Source organism: Oryctolagus cuniculus, chromosome 3, assembly GCF_051225735.1.
Source record: "Oryctolagus cuniculus isolate XC-2025 breed Fujian yellow rabbit chromosome 3, ASM5122573v1, whole genome shotgun sequence".
NCBI lineage: Eukaryota > Metazoa > Chordata > Mammalia > Lagomorpha > Leporidae > Oryctolagus > Oryctolagus cuniculus.
Genome location: NC_142869.1, coordinates 148,516,366 through 148,539,305, shown reverse-complemented (window position 1 = coordinate 148,539,305; position 22,940 = coordinate 148,516,366). Strand labels below are relative to the sequence as shown.

Below are 22,940 nucleotides of genomic sequence, written 5' to 3'. Positions count from 1 at the left end.
ACAGAGAGAAAGGTCTTCCTTTCTTCCTTTACCATTGGTTCACCCTCCAATGGCCGCTGCAGCCGGTGCACTGTGGCCGGCGCACTGCGCTGATCCAAAGCCAGGAGCCAGATGCTTCCTCCTGGTCTCCCATGCCGGTACAGGGCCCAAGCACTTGGGCCATCCTCCACTGCACTCCCGGGCCATAGCAGAGAGCTGGCCTGGAAGAGGGGCAACCGGGACAGAATCCGGTGCCCCGACGGGGACTAGAACCCAGGGTGCTGGCGTCACAGGCAGAGGATTGGCCTATTGAGCCACAGCGCCGGCCTGTGGTGAATCATCTTTAAAATGCCTTCAAATTTAAGATTTGTTATCTGAAAATCCATATTTCTCTCTTGCACTATGGTTTCCATTAATATGTCACCAAGAGACCACAGACTATAACAAAGAATGGATAAGGTAACAGCAAGGTCTCTTCTTCAAGGCCAAAACTATTTAGGGAATAAAAACAAAAGAGGAAAGACACACAAGAAATAACACACACAGATTCTGATGAACAAAGAGTAAGACAAAAGCTTAGCTTTCCTGTACTGTTTGTTTGTACTGCATTCCTGGTTTGCTTGTGTTGAGGATATGATCCAGAATGTCTCTGATCGTCATAAAGGACCAGCTAAAAGTAGTTGTGATGTGATCACAGGCATTCTATGGGATTTGCTAGTCCAAGAATAGGCTGGGGAACACAAGCAGATTAGAAACATTCTGACACCCTCACCACCTTCTAAGTCTAACAGAGTCTACGGTGATCACCTACTCACTCCCATTGCTGCAGCAAAAACACAATTATTACCTAACACTCCTTACAGAGAAACGAGGGGAAAAATAGGCTTATAGAAGATTGAGCAATTATACAAATGAAAATAAGTAAAAAAAAAAAAAACCTAAAATGATCAATTAAATGATTACTCTACAAATGTATGCAATGGCCAGAGATGAGGCAGGCCAAAGTTGAGAACCAAAAATTCAATCCAAGTAGTCCATGTGGTGGCACAGACCCAAGGAGCTTAGCCATCCCCTGTTGACTCCAAGGGTGTGTATTATAAGTAGGAAGCTAGAATTGGGAGTGAAGCTGGGACTTAAACTCTCCAATATGGGTTGTAAACATCCCAATCAGTGTCTTAACTATTGTGCCAAACACTTGTTCCTGCTTTTTGAAAAAGTTAACTCCTTAATCATGAGTTCTTATCATTCTTTTTTAAAAAAATATTTTTTATTTATTTATTTGACAGATAGAGTTACAGACAGTGAGAGAGAGAAAGAGACAGAGACAAAGGTATTCCATCCAATGGTTCACCCCTCAAATGGCCGTTAAGGCCAGAGCTGTGTCAATCCGAAGCCAGGAGCCAGGTGCCTCTTTCTGGTCTCCCATGTACATTCAGGGGCCATCCTCCACTGCCTTCCCGGACCACAGCAGAGAGCTGGACTGGAAGAGGAGCAACCGGGACTAGAACCCGGTGCCCATATGGGATGCTGGCACTGCAGGCAGAGGATTAACCTAGTGCGCCACGGCGCCGGCCAATCGTTCTTTGTTCAATGGTACCTAACAGTTTGTTTACATCTCTACTTCAACAGTTATATGTAACTATAATTTGTTTATGTGTGACTCTACCTGCAATCAGTCAAATGCAAAGAGCACAGAGTTTATGTGACAATCCCAAACCTCACACTTGGTTTTAACCTAAACCATGTTTAACCAACCTGTATGTTTTGAAAGATTTATTTATGTGTATGAAAAGCAGAGCTACAGAGAAAATGATCTGTTGGTTCACTCCCTAGATGTCTGTGTGAGCCATGTCTGAGCCAGGCCAAAGCTGGGAGCTAGGAACTCCATTTGGGCCTCCCACATAGGCAGCAGGGCTCAAGTACTTGGACATTATGTTCTGACCCCTCAGGAGCATTAGCAGGATGCTGCATGGGAAGCAGAGCAGCTGAGACTCAAAATGGCACTCCAGCATCTGAAGTGAGGGCTCAACCCACTGCACCACACTGCTGGCCCCCAATTAACATGTATTTAACGAGTGATCAGATTTAGAGTAGTAATCCTTGGTGGTACTGAGAACTAAGTCATGAAGAACTCTACATATATAATTATCGATGACTTAAGATTGTAGAGAACCTTTTCTTGAAGACATTTTTGATCTTCAGATTACCAGTCTTGACACCAGTCAACTGAAATAAGAGCCTACCCAGAGAAATACTTTAAGCTTCTATAGTTGTAGCATTTGATTTTTTCAATCCCTAAAGAATCAATATGGTTGTTAGGTGAATTTATGTTGTCATGTCAAGCATTAGATTCTTACAAATATGAGTATTAAGAATTTCATGTAAAACAAGCTTCTGTGAATGTGATTAACTTGGCTCAATTTATTTCTGAGGTAAAATACATACTTACTATATGAACTGATTGAAAATAGCTGTTCAACTCAGATCAAAGAATGCAGTGCATGCAGGATTTTCATTCCAGGCAGGCTTTAAATTTGTACATTTTCCTAGACACTTTTAAGTGAAATGTCTTGAATGCAAAACTATACTGAGTTTATCATGGTTGAGAAAAATATTTCGTGGTTTATTATTTAATAGTAAGCATTTGTTGAGCAGTTGAAAAATATAAACCTAAATACTGTTCAACTTATGTAATCCTGAGTTGTAGAAAATCTATGTGTTTGTAAATGTCTACAGAGCATACCAAAACAAAGTTGTTTTGTTTAATTTGCCAAGCAAATCCAGTACAAACTTTCTAGGAAGTTTTTAAGATTAAGTGTAAATGTTGAAACAGGAGAACAACCTAAAGTAATTTTAAGTAAAATGATTGTCTCAGTCCTTAGTCCTGGGTTTACTGTTGGAATATATCTTATCAATAAAACAGTGACTATATGAAAGAACATGGCTAAGGGACTCATAGAAATGAGAGCTTGCATTCTAACCTCCTAATTTTAGACTTGAACATTGTAAGTATTCAAAAATGAAATGTTCATGAAAACTATTAAGATCAAGAAATAAAAACAATGGGAATTAGAAAATTCTAACATTCCCCACTAGAACTAAAGGACTAGTTATAGTTTATAGTTTAATCGTATATTCTCTGTTTTATATTCCTAATGACATCAGTCAGGCTTATCATTGATAGAATTCTCATTCTTCCTGTAAAGATAATTTTCATCTTTTGAAATAGTGTGTCAGTTGTTTTAGTGTTTCCCTTAACTCTTGCCTATGTCCATAGAATAATAAATAACATCATCAGCATGTCATTATTTCTGAACTACAGAAACAAAACTTCACAGTTCAGCACTACATTGCTGTGACTCTCTTTAAATTGCTAAGCATTATCCATCTATCCTAGGAATGAATGAAGCAATAAACTCAAAATAATGCCCAATATAGACTGAAAGTAAGATAGGGAAAGTTAGTACTCTGTGTGGTGTGTGTTTATTCTGATTTAATAGTTTACTGTTAAGAAAACAGTATCTGTCTTACCATTTTAAATGCTTCTTTATCCAGATGCTTTGTAACAGATGTTTATATGCCACTTGCTTTATTATTTTGAACTATTCCAGCTGTTAAAATATATGATTTGACTTAAAAATTTGTAGATGAATATAAAAAACTAGTCAAATTATAAAGTTCCATCAGTAGATGTTGGCTAAAATTGAAAACTTCTATTAAATAAATGACATTAAGATATTCAGATAATTATGCAGTATTCTTTATGGCATCTCAATATCTTAAGTCTAATTATTAATCCGTACTGTGCTGATTATGTTATTAATAACCCAACATGTTAATTTGTCTCCTGACTTACATTAAAATATATAAAATTCCATAAAAACAAAGTTCAAAATGTCATTAACTGCACAGAAATTATCTTTGATAATCAGATATTCAGTGATTGCTCATTAATCCTGAATCATTACATTATGAAGTGACTAGACAAGATGCCCAGCTGAGAGACTCATTCCTCCCCTTGTTCTTGGAACTGCTTCTGTTATCAAGGCAACTGCCTAGAATGGCCTGAAAGTAGGACTCAGCTGGATCAATTCTGGAAAAACTGTGAGAACCACAGAGCCTTGTGACCTCCATTCATGGAAGAAAGCACTGAACACAACTGAACATGACACAGCAATCATTTATCTTAGAAAGCCACAGAGCTGATCTTCCAACCTGAGGGCACCTGGGATGTGATAGCTACTTCAGGTTTTCCCCAAATCCTGCGGTCTGTTAGCAATAGTTATTCATTTCTATGGCAGAATGGAAAACATGATTCCAGTATCTAACATGCAGAATGGGGATTTTTTTTTTTAACTCATCAGCTATGTACTTGCTATACTCCAACATTTTGAGATTGGCATAATTTTAATCTATCAATATCATGCCAAATCCTTCCTGCATACAATTCTAGAAGGATGGTATATTATGTTCTTTCTAAAAAAAAAAAAAAAAAGATTTATTTATTTGATTGAAAGGCAGAGTGGCAGAGAGATGGAGAGAGAGAGACAAAGAGAGAGAAATCCTCCATTTACTAGTTCAATCCCCAAATGCCCAGGGCTGGGCCAGGCTGAAGCCAGAAACTCCATCCTTGTCTCCCACATAGCTTGTAGGAGACCCAAGTACTTGAACCACCATTTGCTGCTTTCAGTTACATCAGCAGGAACACTCTGGATTAGGATGCCAACGTCACAAGTCACAGCTCATCCTGCTGTGCCTGAACACTGGCCATAGTACATCAGATTCTTGCTAAGACCAGTCTGCAACAATTCCACATCTACTCTGGACATGTCTGATGTAGGATATTTGTCCAGTTGAACTTCTCTCTCACTGCTTTGTTATATCAAACATATCCCAGTGAATTAAAAATGTTTCCCATGTGCTTGTGAATGTTATCAATGCAACAAAGTGACAAATTTTTACCAAAGAGAAGAGTAATGAATTCTTGTCATTATTGTACTTCCTTTTGTTTTTTTAAGAGATCACTTGTCTGAAAAGATGTTATAAACATTGAGGTCTCTGTCATCTACTGCTTGTTAGAGAAAAACTACCCTCTATCAAAACCAGTTTTAAATTGCTTAAAATAACTGAATAATAAGCATAATCTAAAATTAGAGACAGCTTTGTGCAGTAGATGACACAAGATGGTTCTTGGAAGACAGGTAAAATTTTGACAGGTGGAGGTACAGAGGCAAGATATTCTGGGCTAAGAAACTGACACAGGGAAGTAAAGAGTATGTTCATAAAATGACAAATATACTGGTATGAATGGAATGTAGGGCATTGTGGTAGAAGAAGGAAAAACTGTAGATTTTTAAAGTGTATTGAGATCTGACTCCGGAGAGTTTTGAATAATGGTGTAAGGTTTCTGGACCTTGTTCAATAAATAGTAAGGAGAAAAGTTGTCTGTTATTTGAATGTATTTTAAATAAGTTTCTATAAGAGCCAAGGGAAGGTGTACAGTCTAAAGAATAGATATATACCAGATTAAGTCATTTTTCTTAAATAAAATAAATATCTCAACTTTTTAAACATTCTACATAATATTTCATATAAATATTTTTGATATAGAAGCATCTGTAACAATTTGGAACATATGCTTGATATAGTGTTTGCCCAGCTATTTTAAGATGAAATATATAATCACCATGTGTTATACAGTGTAAATCTGCATTGAAAATAAGCACAGTGTATATCATCACTAATAAGTTTTATATATTATTTTTTATTTTAATTTTTAATTAGTTTTTAAGATTAAACGTGATTTGTAGGTACAATTCTAAGAATATAATGATATTCTCTTTAAGTTGTAAGCCTCCTTTCCTTTGCTAAGCAAAATTAAAACAATAATATGACATACTCTTTAATTACTTATATTTGTTACATATTTATTTAGCTGGCTGATGGCTTTTCTCAAATAAGTGGGGTGGGGAAAGTGAGAGAGAGAGAAAATAGGAGCAGATTGTTTGACTTAGCAGTTAAGATGCTCACTTCCTACATCTGGGTACTGGGTTCTGTTTCTGTCTCTGACTCCTTACTGCAGCTTCCTACCAGTGGAGACCATGGGAGGAGTGGGGACAGCTCAAGTAATTGTGCTCCTGCCACTCCTGAAGGAGACCTCCTCACTTTTATCTTCTGCCTCCCACCCCATACCATTGCATGCATTTTAAGAGGAAACCAGCTGATGAGAGCACTCTTTCTCATTCTTAATCTCTATATCTCTCCTAAAAAAAAAAAAAAAATTAAAATAGAAAAGACTTCCAAAAGAGCTTTTAGTGTTCTTTTTATGTACAATTTTTAGATGCCTGCTAAGAATTAACCATTATTTCTAAAATGCTGTGTGGAAGGGGAAAAAATCACTTTAAAAAAATTATGTATTTGCTCATTTGAAAACCATAATATCAGAGAGAAAGAGAGAGCAAGCCATTTGTTGGTTCGCTCCCCAGATGGATTCAACAGCCCAGGCTGGGCCAAAGCCAGGAGCCATGAACTCCATCTGGGTCTCTCACATGGATGGCCAGCATCCAATCACTCGAGCAATCTTGGATTGCTTTCCTGGGCACATTAGTAGGGGGCTGAATCAGAAGTGTAGCAAACAAGACTAGAATTTGCATCCTCATATGGGATGCTGTAGCAGCACATGTGGTTTTACCCAATGTAACACAAGGCTTGCCCTCTATAAAACTTTTTAAAACATATAATCTTAAAATTCGAATACGGCCTTTGTAATTTTGAAATAAACATTGGAGCATGCAGAAGAGCATATAAAACAACTTCGACGCCATTCATTTTTCTACCTCATAGGACTATCACTGGAAACACGTAACGTATTCTCTTGCATATTTCTTCAGTGTTTGAATGCATGAAATATTTTGCATAGTTGGAGTAACATCATATTTTGACTTTTGAATCTCAATAATACATCACATATTTTATCAATATTTTAACCAGTGAATGTGAAACTAATTTTAATAGTTGAAGAAGTTCCACTTAATGGATATATTATAATAATCACATATTTTAATTGATATTATTTTCTTTTTTTCTGCAATATTTATAAATATCAAATAGTTGATATGGTACATTAATAAATTCTTCTAAACTTCAAAAGATAAAATATTGTAAAAAGATATTGATTAATTACAAAAACTACTTAGTGCAAATAACAATAAAAAGTATAAAATTAAATGTTTTATAACATTCAAAGAGAAAAGGCTGTTACTATTTGGCTCATTTTCTTCAGGTTCTTTTTTAATGCAAATATTGTACATATAGTTTGAAAGCATATGTTGCTTTCATTATTCTACATTATGACAGTTTTCTCATAGTCATATACCTTTTATTCATTTTGTAATTGTTTGAATGGCAGCTATCTATTACCTAACATAATACATAATCAAGATTGAAAAGAGAAAGGAAAGTATCTTGACTATACAATTACTTGTAATACCTTTGACTTGAAATAGCTATTTTTAACATTCTGATGTATATCCTTTTAGCCTGTTGTTTCTTCCAATGTATACAAACTTACCAATAAATATTAAAATACTATATATGGTATTCAAGGACTTTTAATTATTCTTATGTGATCTCATGTGCTACTTTTACATAGCATCCATGTCCTAACATCTCCAAAACTATATTTTCAGAATTTCTTCCTTCTCTGATGAATTTATGAAAGAAAATTTTTGAAATACATATGCTATAATTTACAAAGAATATCCCTGGAATATATATGCATATATATCTATATATGTATATATAGATATACACACACACACACAATGTATTTAAGTGTATTTGGATCACAGGAAAATTTCACTGTGTACTGCCGAACTGGTCTCCAGAATTGCTGCCCAAGCATATACTCCCCCATGTGCATCAGGCTCCCCATCCCCATACATCCTCACCAACATTTGGTATTTTAAACACCTCACTACCACATTCCAATTCAGCCTGCCTGTTTGGTCTGTGTAGAAGATAAATGACTTTTGGGGAACAGCAGTGGATTATCATAAATGCTATCAGGTGGTGGTGACTCAAACTGCAGTTGTAGTTCCAGATGTGGTTTCATTGCTTCAGCAAATCAGTAGGAGGGCACTTCAAAAAAACTTGTGAAAAATGGAATTAAAAGATAAGTTAATTTTTGTACAAAATTTTTTGAAATCCATGAATAGTTTTTTTTTCATAATATGCATTTTCTGTGAACCTTTTGAAGATGCTTTGTACTTAAACATAAAATACTGAAAAATATCCCTTGGAATTAGAAATATGACAAATGTACCTAACAGCACTGGAGTGTGGTTTGTGGCAAGTTCAATAAGGTGAGGAGGAGGAGTGGGCAGAGGAGAAAAGGGAAAGGGAAAGGAATGGGAAAGAAGAAAGGAAAGAAAGGTTATTAGAAACATAAGAGGTAGAAAGGAAGAGCTGAGCATCTTTTCATTTGATTATTGTTTATAGCCCTTGCCTATATTCCTGCTAAACTATGGTCTTTATACATTTTATTTGTTGAATCCTTTATTTAATGGCACATTAAATGTTATCTCAAAAATAAAATATTAAGAGAAAAAGTCCACGTATTTTCTGTACCCCAGCAAAAAAACATATAAAATGAACTTTTAACACAATGTTTTATTTATGAAAGCATAACTAAACATTGAATACCCAGGAAGAAATCTAACAAAGGATGTGTAAGAACACTTTAGTGAAAACTGTAGTACATTACAGAGAATTCAAAATCCCTAAATACATGCAGGAATATATCATGTTCATGTACTTCCTGATATATCATTGAAATGTCAATCAATTTCAAATTAATCTGTAGATCAAATCCAGAGATCAAATTCCTAAGAGTAGAATTGATTGTGATCTTTAAATTTTATTTTAAAATGCAATGGGCCAAAAATAAACAAGCCAATGCTAAAGAAGAAGACGGGAGATCCCCAATATTCAACTTTTGTAGTATAACTGAGTGATTCCCCATCATATTTATTTTTCCAATGGTTTTTTTTTTTTTTTGGACAGGCAGAATGGACAGTGAGAGAGAGACAGAGAGAAAGGTCTTCCTTTGCCGTTGGTTCACCCTCCAATGGCACCTCGGCCAGCGTGCTGCGGCCGGCACACCGCGCTGATCCGATGGCAGGAGCCAGGTACTTATCCTGGTCTCCCATGGGGTGCAGGGCCCAAGCACCTGGGCCATCCTCCACTGCACTCCCTGGCCACAGCAGAGAGCTGGCCTGGAAGAGGGGCAACCGGGACAGAATCTGGCGCCCCGACCGGGACTAGAACCTGGTGTGCCGGCGCCGCATGCAGACGGCGCCGCATGCAGAGGATTAGCCTAGTGAGCCGCGGCGCCGGCTTCCAATGGGTTCTACTAGCTGGAATAAATTGCTGCTTGGCTGACAGCTCTCCAGTTATTTGAACTGAATAGTCCTGTGTATTTGTTCCTACACATTCCTGAGCTAACCCCCACCCACTGTTAGAAGAGACCCAACTATTTAGCAAACTTCACATACTTTGACTTTGTTCTTGGTCTTGGGCACATGTCCATCATTTGCTTTCAGTGTATTTGCATTCTGCTTTTTTTTCCTCTCATAATCCCTAAACTTCTTGCCTTTATTTACTCGTTTAACTCTTGGGGTAATATTTTCATTCACACTAATTGCTAACTACTTTGCCTTCATTCAAACGCCCAGTTATTTTGTCTTATGATTATTCTCAACCCATCTGCTTCCCTGTGGACTATTCTTTCAGATATTAACTCCTACCAGACTCATTTGTGAGAAGAACCATGTGGAGCTCAATGGTAAATAGTTGAATTGAGAAGCCTTATACTCATCCAGGTATAAAAAGAGAGTGGTTTACTTGTTTTTTATTTTTTAAATTTTTTATTTAATGAATGCATTTTTACACAGATACAACTTTAGGAATAAAATGGTTCTTTCCCCAATACCCCTCCCCCCTGCTCCCATCCTACCTCCCATTCCCTCTTACATCTCCTTCTTCATTATGGATCATTGTTAGTGTAAGTTTATATACAGAGGACCAATTGTATAAAATGTCTACTATCTACTGCTCTCTATCTAACTCCCTCGCTGATGAATAAGAATTCTACTAATTCCTGTACCTGGTCAATATTCAGTTTGGCATTTTAAAATATTAGCAATATAGTATAAACTGTTGGAGGTACCAGTTTTTTTGTTTCATCTCCCTACTTTATAGGTGAGAACTGGGATTAAGAAACATGCTTGGGGCTGGCGCTGTGGCACAGTGGGTTAATGCCCTGGGCTGAAATGCCGGCATCCCATATGGGCACCGGTTCTAGTCCCAGCTGCTCCTCTTCCAAACTGGCTCTCTGATGTGGCCTGGGAAAGCAGTGGAAGATAGCCCAAGTCCTTGGGAGACCCGGAAGAAGCTCCTGGCTCCTGGCTTTGGATCGGCGCAGCTCCAGCCATTGGGGCCATCTGGGGAGCGAGCCATCGGACGGAAGATCTCTCTCTCCACCTCTCCTCTCTCTGTGTAACTCTGACTTTCAAATAAATAAATAAATCTTAAAAAAAAAAAGAAACATGCTCAAGGTCACAAAGTTAATAAATCGCAGTAACAAGGTTTGAACCTTACTTTATGGTTCTAGAGTCAATAATAATTATAAAAAGCTCTCTTATGTAAGACAATTCTGAATACATTCAGTCTATCTACTATTCATCAAGGGCTCTTATCCAACATAGATGCATGGGCCTCAGGATCTCATACAATCTATGCATTGAAAGCAAATTTATATACATACACATTTTAGAGTCAAGATAGCTATGTCCTCTAAAGTTACCACAAACCTAGAATTAGTGAATACTAAATCATTGCTTGTAACAGAAATTCAGGGTTTCTTTTCTTAGGAAATTACAGAAATAGTTTTTTTTAAATCTCTGGGTACAATATCTGCATAAACAAATTATATACAACTTATTTCACGTGTTTCTGTTTAAAGACACCTTCCTTAACACACACTGCCAATTAACATTGAATCCATGGTCAGCACTGACAGACTGAATCTCACACACGTTTTCTCCATTAGGCCCATCACAACTTCTTGTGCTAGGAAACACTAAACAACACTTCAGCATTATAGTTGGAGGTAATTTTACACAGAAAAATCATTAAAAAAAAAAACACAAATATGTGAAAAACATGGCCCTAAACACACCATGGAAATGATACTTGGCTACAGCTAAAACAAGAGGGCAGAGAGGACATCAGCACTTTGTCCATTTCGGCTAGAAACACGGGCATCAGGCAACTCAGATTTCACTGCCCCTACACATGCTCACATCTGATAATGAACAAAAATGACCTTGAATACTGACTTTGGGGTTGCAAATACATTTTGGCAAATAGGCAAAGTTACATATCTAGAATTTGTAGAATAATGAGGATCACCTGTGTATTATTACCTAGGATGAACACTCTCAAGTATCACCAGATTCTCAAAAAAGCCAGTGACCTCTCATTGCCTATGGTGGGAACCAAGATCCAGAATAATTTAAAGTTCATTTCTGATTCAAGCCAAGAAAACTGAGCAGTATCATATTTGCTTTTGCAGAATCACTTCTATTTTATTTTGGTGGACAGCAATGAGTCACATTGAGGCCCAAGGAAAACTCAAGTATATACATCCTGAAATTCACCTAAAATAAACAAAAAGAATCCCAAGTGACCTAGTGAACAACTGACCTAGTATACAAATCCCATCATTTGACCTCATTAATCAACAGAACATCTGCTTTCATTGAAGTGATGAGAGAGGATGCTATTCCCAATGCCATACAGCGCCATCTCTGTAAGCAAACAGAGTTCCCGTCTGATCCCAAGATAGGAATAAATGCTGTTATCTGAAGCACCTGGCTAATTTAAATAAGAAGAGGACTACAGAACCTACAATGTTTTGTTTCCCTATATATTGGTGGCAGAAAGAAAACTTAGCCAAATTTATGGCCCAGCATCAGCATGAATGCATTTTCCTTTAAATTTTATCTTTGCAAAAAATGTTTTATATCTCTTTCAATTTTCTTACCTTCTTTGCAATTGTATATTTACTAGAATATTGCATCTTAAGTTATTTCTTAAACAAGAATGAGTACACATAAATAATTCTCCATATATATATATTTACTTATAAGCCTTTTAAAAACTTCAGTGAGGAAATGAGAAGTAGCAGTAGAAATATGGTTGCTGGTGAGTTTTCCCAAATAAAAGGACTAAGATTTATTTTCCTCACAAAGTTCTTTTTTGCACCATATGGTAGCACTTCTCAAAGTGTGGCCCCTGTACCAGCCACATCAGTAAAAGCTGAGAACTTGCTAGAAATGCAAATACTTTGACATCATTCCAGACATACAGAATCAGAAACCCTGAGGGAAAGGTCCAGCAACGCAAGTTTCTAGCAAAACCTCCAGGCAGCTGGGACACACACACCACACTACTTTACAGAAAAAGTAAGTATCACACGGGACACTCATGCTGTTTTTCGCTCTAAAGATACACTTCTATACACTTCTAAAGTAACAGTTCTCAACACTGACTATGTATTAAAATCATCTAGGAAGGTTTAAAAAACCATAATGCAGAGGCTGCACCCCAGAATCACGACATGAAGAGACAGGAACCATTTAGTTAAAGCTTCCTAAGTGTCCTGATAGGGAGTCAGCATTGAGCACCGACAGACTGATCCGAAGGAAATTCATAAGATACTGTCATAAAGTCAGTGGCTATCCTTGGCACCTCAGAGTACTTCAGGTTAAATCTTCCTCTAATATCCAAGTAGCCACAGTGCTATTGTAAGAATTAGCAAGCTGTATTGCTATCTCCTTGTATCTAACATCACAAATATCAGATTAAGTCAAAGATTTAAGGGTTTAAAGTATTCGGGCTCTAAAAATACTAGAAGAAAAAGTGCAAAATGTTGATGTGAAAGGCACACAGGAGCAGGAGTAGGAGGATGAGTAAATCCTACTACATAAACAATGGTGAAAAGGCCAGCAAGTGTGAGCGGGAGAGGAATTTCCTATGCGGCCTCGGACTTCCACACGGCACCACCTTAAGCATCAGAACTGACCACAAGGTTTTCAATGCCACAAAGCAGGACTACATCTCTGAGCACTCATACAAAATTGCATCATTTTCTGGCTTTTCTGTGCCTTGGTTTTAACGCGGAAAAATGTGGTAGAAAGTCAACGAGCCAGTTTTTTGTGTACTCAAAAGGAAATAAAATTCTCTCCCAACTAGATGAAGGAGGTTTACGACCTAAAAGTAAAACAGACTTTTACCTTGCCTCTTGTCAGGAACTTCTGGGAAAGAAAGTTTCATGCCCCGTGGGCATTGTGGAAGCACGGGAGTAACTGGGATATCCATAGGAAAATCTGAGGCGGTCCTAGCAATTTTCATCAGTCCCAGTGAATACTGAGAAGAAGAAGCCACTCTGAAAACAGTGCAGTTCTGAGTTTTGAGGGAATCTTGGTGACCTGAAGAGGACTCACGGTTGTAACAAGAGGAAATACCAGCAGATGGCAGTATGGACCTCCGCAGGCAGGCACATCAGGGAGGCCAACCACGTGAGGTTGTAAGAGCAGCTAAGGGGATGCAACCCTGAATAGAAGCCAGCTGAGAGGCCAATCACGTTATCCCAACACCACAGCCACCCTGGTGCTCCCAGCACTTACCTACTTCCAAAGAGTCCTGGAGGAAGGAGAGTGGAGTGCAATCCTCAGGTGACATAGTTTATCCTTGGAATGATTAGATTTATGCTAGAGTGATGAAATTCATCCGTTTTCACCTGAAACATGAGTAAGATGCAGGAATGTTAGAAATAGGAGTGAAATCAAGCTTTCAAAAACGAAGGAAAATGTACCTTTTTATTATTTTTTGCAGTCCCAAGTATCACTTGAGAAAATGATACCTTAGAAATTTCTGAATAGCGAAGAAAATTCATAAGCAATGTTAAAAGATAAATTAAGTTTCTCCAGAAAAAAGAATGCTTAAAAAAAAAGATCTGGGCCAGCGCCGCGGCTCACTAGGCTAATCCTCCACCTTGCGGCGCTGGCACACCAGGTTCTCGTCCCGGTCGGGGCGCCGGATTCTGTCCCGGTTGCCCCTCTTCCAGGCCAGCTCTCTGCTGTGGCCCGGGAGTGCAGTGCAGGATGGCCCAAGTGCTTGGGCCCTGCACCCCATGGGAGACCAGGATAAGTACCTGGCTCCTGCCATCAGATCAGCGCGGTGCGCCAGCCGCAGCGCGCCAGCCGCGGCGGCCATTGGAGGGTGAACCAACGGCAAAGGAAGACCTTTCTCTCTGTCTCTCTCTCTCACTGTCCACTCTGCCTGTCAAAAAAAAAAAAAAAAAAAAAAAAAGATGTGAAATCAAATTTAAGTTGCAATGACTTTGAACAGCCCTTGCCTCAACTGTGGAGGAACAGTTTTGTTTTGTTTTGTTTTGTTTTTCATATATTTGTTGAACTCTACTTCGTATAATCTTCTGTGTATAAAGTTAATTGAAAATAGATCTTAGTAAAAAAAAAAAAATGACTGGGAATAGGAGAGGGAGGAGGAAGAAGAGTGGGAGTATGGGTGGGAGGGCAGGTTCAGTGGTAAGAATCACTATGTTCCTAAAGTTGTATTTCTAAAATGCATGAAGTTTGTATTCCTTAAATAAAAGGTTTATTTAGGGAAAAAATAGATAAATTATCAAGTGAGAACGGAAATATAAAAAATACATTTGTCAAGTTGGGGCTAATTTTCTTGATATAAAAAAAACTCAGTACCAAAGGAAAGAAAATTGATTTTATTAGTAGAGAAAGAGAACAAAATACAATGAGAATTCTACAACAAGAACTGTGCAGCTCATTTACTGCAATATTGGTGCCCTCATTACTGGGAAAGAGAGAGGAAATTAAGTGGTCAAAAATGCAACTCTTGTATAAAGAAAATCTTAGACCTAATTGATGTCTTCATTATTGAAAGCCTGTTTGATGGAAATATTTGAGTCTACATTAGTTAAAATGTAATAGACTATGCATTTCCCATACTGCAATGTCACAGAACCCACGCACTAGATATTCTCTCTTTCCTTACTCAGTCCCCCCAGGAACTCTGCCTGCAGATCACTCACTAGTTTTAGGGGTTTCCTTGCTAGCAAGGTTGACTGAAAAGATCTTTTTGGACCTCCACTTCCACCTTCTTTCTCTCTTTTAAAAGGCAAGAGTTGTAAATCCCATTCCCCTTTGGATTATTTTGGGAATGCGATGAAACCAGCATGGAGAACCCAGCACCCTTAATGTCACCTTTTCACTTCCCAGGTTTGAGGACCTTATTTCTAAATGACATCACAGAAGTCTTGTGTTTAAAATTTGATAGTTGGGGGCCAGCGCTGTGGCTCACTAGGCTAATCCTCCACCTGCAGCGCTGGTAACCCATATGGGCGCAGCGTTTTAGTCCCAGTTGCTCCTCTTCCAGTCCAGCTCTCTGCTGTGGCCCAGGAAGGCAGTGGAGGATGGCCCAAGTGCTTGGGCCCCTGTACCGGCATGGGAGACCAGGAGGAAGCACCTGGCTCCTGGTGGCTTCGGATTGGCGCAGCTCGCCAGCCGTAGTAGCCATTTGGGGGGTGAACCAGCAGAAGGAAGGACTTTCTCTCTGTCTCTCTCTCTCTCTCTCACTGTCTAACTCTGCCTGTCAAATAAAGCAAAACATTTAGGATAGTTGTCAAACATCAAAAAAAAATGTTTCATTTTGTGTAATGACTTTTTATTTTTTTTAATTTATTTGAGGGGTGGCAGGTGCACTGATTCACTCCCTGAATGCTTTTTTTTTTTAAGGCAGAGTTAGAGAGAGAGGGGAAGAGACAGAGCGATCTTCCATCTGCTGGTTCACTCCCCAAATGGCCACAATGGCTAGGGCTGTGCCAGGCTGAAGCCAAGAGCCTAGAGCCTCTTCCAGGTCTCCCATATGGGTGCAAGGGCCCATGTACTTGGCCATCCTCTGTTGCTTTCCCATGTGCATTTTAGCAGGGAGCTGGATAGAAGTGTAGCAGCTGGGATTCAAACTGCAGCCCATATAGGAGGCAGACAGCTTCTGATGGCAGCTTTATCTGCAGTGCCACAGCATGAGCTACCTCCCCTAACCCCATCCCAAATGCTCTTAATGTCCAGGGCTGGGCTGGGCCAAATCTGGGAGCCAGGAAATCAATCCATGTGTAGCACAATGCTTGTATCAGAAACTGGAACTGGGAACAGTGCCCTGGGACTCTGAAATGGAATGTGGATATCCCCCTGCTAGGCTAAATGCCTACTCCATGGTGACTTTCACACGTGCTGTAACTTTGGTAGTTGTCTCTACAACTACCCTCTAGGGTACTTCTCTAGGGAGAAGGAGGAAAGCAACAACTCTGGTTCTCCCATCACAAATCCCTATGATCAATAAGTTGCTGCATTTCCTCTAGTTTCCAGCACTTCATTCCACAAATGTGGCATTTTCATTTTTATATTTCAGCATCACGACAAAAGACTTTCTTGAGAAGTTTAAACTTCTAATCAATAACTATTTTAGTGACATAGAATGGATACTTTACTTGACTATTCTTACTGTTATGACAGGCTACTTCTACTTCTCTGGTAATTGGTATCTTTGTACACATTTTCAGGACAGTTTTTTCCTTACCTAGAAATAGTTCTTTAAAGAGGACAGAGGAACTGCTTGATTGGAAGTATGTATGTTTTTAAGGCTTTTGCTTATTTTCCAAAACCTTTCTGAAGGTGCTCAACTTACCTGCCACTGGAAGTGTACGAGTTCCATTAGTTCATCAGCACTCTCAACCACATTGGCTGTCTCCCTAAAAAAAAAAAAAAGTTTCTAATTTGGTAAACCAAGTGGCATCTTATTCATTTATTTGAAATAATACATTTCTCCTGGAGTTTGTTAATCAGTTGTATAATGTTTGTTACCTGTCTTTTCCCATAACCCAGATTTTATGCTCACTAAAATTCATTCAAATTCTTTAAAGCAGTGGGTGTTTGGCTCAGCAGCTTAGGTGGGGCTTGCGATGCCCACATTATACATCAGAGATCCTGGGTTTGAGTCCTGGCTCTGCTCCTTTTTCTATCTTCCTGCTAATGTGTACCCTGGCAAGCAGAGGTGATGGCTTAATGACTTGGGGTGGTGCCACCTATGTGTGTGATCTGGATTTAATCCCAGGCCTCTGACTTCAGCCTGGCCCAGTCCTGACTGTTGCAGGAATTTGGAGAATGAAACATCAAATGTAAGATCTCTATCTCTTGCTTTCTCTATCTTTGCCTCTCAAATAAGTAAATGAAAACATTAAAAATTTTATTTACTACGTTTTATGTGTCAGGCATGTGATAAGTACGAGGAATGCATTCATGAAACTAATTTACATGTCTTGCTTTTACATGATCTGTGACTTTGCAGATCCCACTGTAGCTGCCTGGAATGGTCTTCATTCTCTGATACCTCCTACTTACCTACTGGGCAACACTATGTATGCAATACTGCTGGAAATGTTAGTGTGTGCTTGTGGAACCATCCTGCCATAGACATGAATGCTTTGAGTGGGGACTCAGGTTCACTCCTCTGTCTCCTCCGCTAGAATAAAAGCTGCTTGAGACAATGTTTCATGCCCATATTTGCATATAGTACTCCTAAAAGTGACACACAGTAACCAACAAAAGAATATATATATGTTAAAGTTGAATGTGTTACAATTTTCCCAATTTGCTCATTTTATCTATTAGTGTCTCTATATGAATAGGTATAATGAGTTCAAATTAATTTTCTCTTCTACTTCTTGCTCTTTAAAATATTAATTTTACTTACATATGATAGAATCTATCACTATATTCCTTTATAATATGTTTGACAGGGCAGAGTCAGGCCAAAGCCAGGAGCCTGAATTCAATTCGGGTCTTCCATATGCCTCTAGAGCCATCATCTACTGTTTTCTTTTCTTTTTTTTTAAGATTTATTTATTTATTTGAAAGTCAGAGTTACACAGAGAGAGGAGGAGAGGTGAAGAGAGAGAGAGAGAGAGGTCTTCCATCTGCTGGCTCACTCTCCAATTGGCCACAATGGCCGGAGCTACACCGATTTGAAGCCAGGAGCCAGGAGCCAGGAGCCAGGAGCTTCTTCCGGGTCTACCCATGTGCGTGCAGGGGCCAAAGGACTGGGGCCATCTTCTACTGCTTTCCCAGGCCATAGCAGAGAGCTGGATCAGAAGTGAGCAGCCGGGACTCGAACCGGCACCTATATTGGATGCTGGCACTGCAGGCTGTGGCTTTCCCTGCTATGCCACAGTGCCAGTCCCTCATCTACTGTTTTCTAAGCTGTTCATTAGCAGGAAGCTGGATCAGAAGTAGAAAAACCAGGACTCAAATCATGTTCTCCATTGGATGGCATCTTAACTGCTACTCCAAATGCCCATGCTACCAGCATGATCTCTAAAAATAGTTCTATGATATATATATAAAAAACATATATATTAAAGTATATATATATTTGATGAGAATAATCTTCCTTATTACTCTGACGCATAAAAGTTCTGTATTATATCATTTTTTATTCTTTCAGAGTACATTTAGAAATATTCTGTCAACTTGAATACACATTCATCAGAATCTACATCAAGAATGTAATTGATTTGGGAATGATTGATGACTTTCAGATAGGTATTTTTTCTAGTATGATAAGCATCACTTTTTATTATAAACTACCTGCATAGACTGCTATAGTTTTATTAACATGAGCTCCACATATTTTTCATTAAGGTTATTCCTTTGAAGTTTATATAATCATATTGAAAATGAGATTTCCACATCAAGTGTTTTTACCTCTTGCTAATATTGGCTTATTTTTATTATTACAATATGGAAATGCTATTGGTTTTACATTTTAAAAAAATTTCCTCACCGTTATTTTCACACCCTCAGTTGAAGCCAATTAAAGATAATAAACTATTTTTTGGTTTCCATAATTGTAATTGGTATATAATCTTGCCAGAACTTAGAAGTTGTTCAACAGATTGACCTGATCCTTTGGGTATCAGAAGTGTTACTCAACTGAGGAAGAACAGATGCTTGTCTCCACTTCAGATCTGCACCTTTCCACAATTTTACAGAGCAGAATTCTGTGGACCAGAATCTCAGCAGGCACCCAAGTATTTCTCAGAACTGTCTGCTTTTTATTGAACAAATCTCTTTCCATAGATGAGGATTATTTTAGAATCAACTTTTAGATGGCAAAATAATAATAACCACTATTTAGTAAATGTGTCAAAGTGACTAAAACCTCAATTTTTGAAGCATTTATTTATATTGCTTTTCCATTTCCATTGTGAAATTCCACAATATTAAATGATATTCAGTTGGTCTTTTATACCATAAAATTATTCAATATCTGACTCTCCATGTCTACTTCCTAGATTCTCTTGAAAGTCTTTTCCACAGTCCACCTCTTCCACTTTCCAAAGCTGGTATACTCTCTCTTAACCATTCTACAGCCTAAAAGTTCTGACTTCATGATTCCAAACTAAAGCAAAACCAAGATGTCAGAACTGGCCTTGGGGGACAGATGTGTTGGAAAATGAATGATGGGGATGAGTTGTGGGAAAACATTGAGTGCTTTTGTTAGGATGAGCTCTTGCTGATTCTTCTGCATTAAAAGAATACTCTAGAGTTGGCTGTTACTACTAAGAATGTCCTTCCCATGATAGTTATTATTTATTTACAAACAAAAACATTTCTAGACAGTACCTTCCCACCATTTAAATAAATCCAAATATCCACAATGAAGAGATTGGGGCCAGGATAGCTCTCAGAAGCAATGCCAATTTAACCCTCTGACATGAGTTAGAGCACATTTGTTTCAGGCCACAGCATTAATTATAGCCTGTGACAATAAGAAAACATGAGATGATATACACTAAATAAATTCAATATGCATTATATATCTCTTGAACAACAGCTCAATTTCACTAAGTAAGCAAACTGTAATAAGTTTGGTTCCTTTTAAGAGATCAAAGTATTGATGGATTTCATTGTGCTGCGTAAGTCAGTCACCAAATAGCTTTCATTCATGACTTCTATAGCTTATGGGGCCATGGTAGAATTCTTTTTGGCTTCTGAGCCTGTTTTTCATTACTGTGAAGCTAAGGCTTGGATGAAGTCATGGGAAAAAAACGCCGTGGAGATTATACTCTCCATCATGCTGGATTTCAGCTTCCCAAAGTCCAGCTCCAATAGGAAAGGAAGAATACACACATAACCCAATCACATGTCCCAAGGCCTACAAATGGTTACAATTGCAACATTGCATTGTAATATATTGTTTTCCTTATCATTTAATAAAGATCATAGTCCTACCACTCTACCGCTGCTCAAATAATTTATTGCACATTTTTAAGATGTAAAAGACAATGGTGTGTGTGTGTGTGTGTGTGTGCTAACACGCATGCTTTTGTATTTACAGGGACAGCCAATTTAAAGATAAGACATTTGATATGTCATCAGCCATTATTTTATTTTGAATTACAGTTAAGATTAATATAAGCCCCAACATTCTGTGTGCTACTTTTCCAAGGTGATCTCCCTATAAAGTATCAGCATCTATAAGATATCCTCAACAATAAAGAAGGAAATTAAAAGAGGAAGGAGCTGTGGCCAAAGCAGACGCCGCACTGCTGCTCCATGTTGTCTTCCTCTCCTGATGCTTGTCTTCTAATTGTTTGTTCTGTTACCTCTGCATTTCACTTGTAGCTTCCTACATTCACTATTCCTTAAATTCTGGGTTCTTCAGAATGGTAGGAATCAGAGATTTGGACATTTGTGTGTTTCTGTCTGAGTCAGTTGTGAATAGGTTTTCTTTATTTCTGCATCATGTAGTTAATCATTTTCTACTGCAAATCTTACATACCTAAGTTTGGGATCCATGTCTTTTACGTTTGCCTCCTGACACTCTGCTCTCATTATCAGAAGTGTCAGTGGGATCAAATACAGATTGAACCATAAATTTATTTATTTTTCTCACTGAGATCCTAATTGAAAGCCTGTGATATCATAGATGCATCAACCCACTATTCTATATCAGCTTTACGCTAGGATATTGGCTTTAATCTTTCAGATTGCAAAGTTTTAGGGTGATAGTAACAACCTCAATGTAGGAACCATATATTATGAGATTTGACTGTGGCTTGACACTCAGGATGTGATTTGTCATCACCATGTTCATTGGCAGAATGGACAAAACTGGAGAGAAGATCTCCCTGTGCTTAATAATAATAATAATAGTGATAATAAAATATCTGTCTAGGCAGACTATCAGGAGACCCCTGAACTTAATAATAATAATGATACCAATACTGAAAAGACCTGTGTGGATATGCTACCCATGGGGTGGTATGAAGAGGGCTGAGTATTCATCTTGCATTGATACGTTTTATTTTGTTTCTTTCAGCTCTGTAGTTCATTTTCTTTTGTGTTTCTTCATTATAATTACACCATCTGCAAATAATGATAATCTTGCATTCTCCTTTCTAATAATTATACCTCTTGTTTCAGTTTCATATCTCATGGCTTTGATTAATGCTTCCAGAACAATTAGATAACAATGATAATAACAACCATTTTTGTTTTCCACCTGAATTTAATTGGACACTATTAAGAATGAAGTTGGCAACTGATTTGAGATGAAAATTGTTATAGAAACAACATGTTAATGAAATTTTATATGTAGCTTCTAAAAGATATTTTTTCAAATAAGATATGACAACTTTTTCTAGACTTCTGATTTCATACAAACTACAAATTTGTGTTTCTTTTTCTGACTTATTTATAGGAAGTAGCGTATAAATTTTTTCCTTAATATTGAATTAATTTGTGTGATGTACATTATCTTGAATACAAAACAGGTAAGTCAGACCACCCACGAGGAATGTTTAGTCACTACCCATGTTATACACATTTCTGCCCCATGTAAGATTCATATTCAGCTATAGCCCCAATCAGCAAGTTTCTCTTCTCACTAAAGGAACAAATTATAATGCTTTCTATGGCTGCAGTAAATAGCAAATAGATTGCTGATTATACAGAATGAAGAAAAACAGACATGGGACAGAGCATGCAGATGAGAAAGAAGCTGTTCCCTCCATAATACTAAGTAAATAGCAGCAGAGATTTTGCAGAGAACATTAAAGAGATCAGAATGCTACAGAAATCAATTGATAAAGATTTGTTAACTGAAAGCAAACGTTGAGCAATTATATTAGCAAGGAATTAGAATCAACTGTAAATAGTGATGAGATCCCCACAACAGAGAAACGGCATGGGTCTATGTTCCTTCCTTTGTGCCTACAGTATTCCGGGTTTGTCATTATTAATCAGTAGTATCTTTAGTATTGGAAAGGAAATAATGGGACAATAGAATTTATGAGCTATTGCTCTTAGAAGTAATTCAATGTCATTAAACATAAAGTGCATTGATACTGTGCAGAGAGAGAGAGAATTTGTCTCCAGCTGTGACTCTAGCAATTAAATGACCATTCTTGCCAGTGTTAAAAGTGTAACAGAAATTCATGGCCAGGAGGAGCTCTGATCACAGCCAAATTGTAGCAGGAAGAAACACTGAGCAGAGAGTGACATATCATATTATTGGAGGTTCCTACTTTGAGCCAGCGCCCCATAGAATGCATTAGAAAGCCAATCCTGTAAGAAAAAAGTGATAAAGACTTGCAAAGAGCAACTTGTAGAGAAACAATGGTGGGATGGCAAAGTTTAATAGCAAGGAGCCCTCACTCTGAATCTTAGTCAAGGTGCCTGCTCTGTGGTGATGAGAAATTTTCTGAGACTATTTTTTTTTCATTTGCCACAAGAAGATAT

The 22,940-nt window shown here is 38.0% G+C and overlaps 1 long non-coding RNA gene across 1 annotated transcript in view; it reads right to left on the bottom strand.

Annotated features, from left to right (window-relative positions):
* LOC127491657 (uncharacterized) overlaps positions 1–22,940 on the bottom strand; it is a 182,551-nt gene that overhangs the window by 156,988 nt on the left and 2,623 nt on the right. The window contains exons 2-3 of the long non-coding RNA XR_016231004.1: positions 16,825–16,888; positions 13,338–13,843 (exon numbers count right to left, since the gene is read on the bottom strand). This is a non-coding gene — a long non-coding RNA (uncharacterized LOC127491657). The remainder of the gene's footprint in view (positions 1–13,337; positions 13,844–16,824; positions 16,889–22,940) is intronic.